Raw genomic sequence first — 2,188 nt, 5'->3', positions numbered from 1 at the left:
TTCTTTCTTTTGACTGACACGATGCTAAACGTTGTTATTTTGTAAACACAGAACATAGACGTGAACCTAATTTATATTTCTGGAATAAAAAAAATACTATTTCGCAAATATTCCTCCCATTGATCATATTTTATGGTTATTTCTTGCTTTACAACTACATGTAGTTGGAATTGGTTCTTTCTATTAAATTATTTTCCGTCATCTTTACATAAATGACAAAAAAAAAACTTTCAAAATGAGTATGTCAAACTCATCCATCAATCAGATTGTTCTTTTCCTTTGAGAGTAAAAATATTTGTTTTTATAAATAATGGATGAGAGTTCAGACATCAATCCCAATACCCCCCCTCCCCCACATACACGCATATTGTCATAAGCCTGAACAAAGTACCATTGTATGTTTTCGACACTTTGTTTTAAAATGTCACAAGTGTTTTCAGCACTGATATGAATGGGAATGTAAAACGTTATTGCTTGCTTGCAATGTTAATAACAATGGTCTATCTGCCCTATGTCCATTACGGCTATAGAAGCCCGGTTTCAGTTTGCAGCTGAACTACTGGAGAGGGGTATATTATTGCTTGGGCAGTAAATTTATGTTTCTTAGTAAAATACGTGTACAAACATCGGTCTTATAACACAACACGAGAAAAATCACGTAAAGTTGATTTTGGTAATAAAATGCGCAGTAAGATAAATCCCTCCTTTCAGAATGACACCAGTTTTCATTAATTTATTTAGCTTTCTTTCTGTCATTTCGATACCCTACTTTTGTACTGTTGTCGTTTGGAAGAGGGATTGTTCAGTTATTATCACTTTTGTTTTTGTGCTGGCAACATTAGGATCTCAGTTTTTAAGTTTTTATAACATCAGTACATCTTTTGTTGGGGAAAAAAATTGCACCGAAAGAATAGCTCTTTTTAGTATTCATAAAAGACTTCCACAATATCATTGTCAAACAGTCTAATGATATATTAAAAAAAGAAACATGTAAAATACATGTTCATAATCATGTTGCTCTGGCTAGTATTAAATGTTCTTAAGCTTGAAACAAACTATAACTATTCATGGTACAATTTCTTACAAACAGTTCTTTTCTTATTTGTGTTTCTGCATTCATTATATCAACATGGATGTCTCTGAGGACAAGTTCTAGGCCAATAATAATAATTTGCTTTACCACCATAGCATGCAAGGCGACGATTATCTAGGTTTATGTAAATAAACCGAATAACATGCTTAATAACGAATCGTGTCATACTTTCTGAAGAAACGCAGCTTCTATAACCGGTCTTTGTTTGACCAATCTATGGTAACCCACTAGTGGCTTTAATCAGTTCCTGAAAAACTGCAATGAAATCAAATATTCATGGAAATATTTTCAATGGCTCATTCAATTTCAATATGCAATGAGAAATCCGTCCAAAGATTTTCGTGACGTATTTTTGTCTTATTGAGCATTATTAAAAAGTTACTTTGAGTAAACAGCGGTCTACAAAGTACCAAATGATTCCAAATGACGACAGAGGGGCCACAGGCATAAAGTTTAGTTTGTTTGCTTCGGGAACAATCATACCCTCTTATTCGGATACATATCTAACCTACTTTTTATTGATTGATTTTAGTAGTGACATACAAACACTTAAACTATTGTATTGTTTTGTTATGAATCACTATTATCATTTGTAACTAGCTTATTTACTACTCAATGATTATACGATTATTAAACTTCCGAGTTGCCAAATATTTTATTTTGTTTCTGAGCAAACTGAACAGCCTCTGAGTGACATTCCTGCTCATCCATTAATATTTTCTGGTTTGTTATTAGTCAGCTATATGGGGGGGGGGATCATGTTTCTGATGGAATATTAATGGTGGATACTCTTCTCAAAGTATTTTCCTAATGTTTCGCAATATGTAATCAAATACCATTTGCTAAGCCTTTCTCCAAGCTTTTTTTTCTTATTTGTAACTTGCTTAACCTCCAAGTAGAGCTTGTAGATACGTCACACAACGTATATTTTCAACTTATTTAACCTCCAAGTAGAGCTTGTAGATATGCAACACAACGTATATTTGTAACTTGCTTAACCTCCAAGTACAGCTTGTAGATACGTCACACAATGGATATTTGTAACTTGCTTAACCTCCAAGTACAGCTTGTAGATACGTCACACAATGGATATTT

Source organism: Limulus polyphemus, unplaced genomic scaffold, assembly GCF_000517525.1.
Source record: "Limulus polyphemus unplaced genomic scaffold, Limulus_polyphemus-2.1.2 Scaffold9475, whole genome shotgun sequence".
In the NCBI taxonomy this organism is placed as follows: Eukaryota; Metazoa; Arthropoda; class Merostomata; order Xiphosura; family Limulidae; genus Limulus; species Limulus polyphemus.
The sequence above is the reverse complement of the archived record's forward strand: the minus strand, read 5'-3'. Positions refer to the sequence as shown.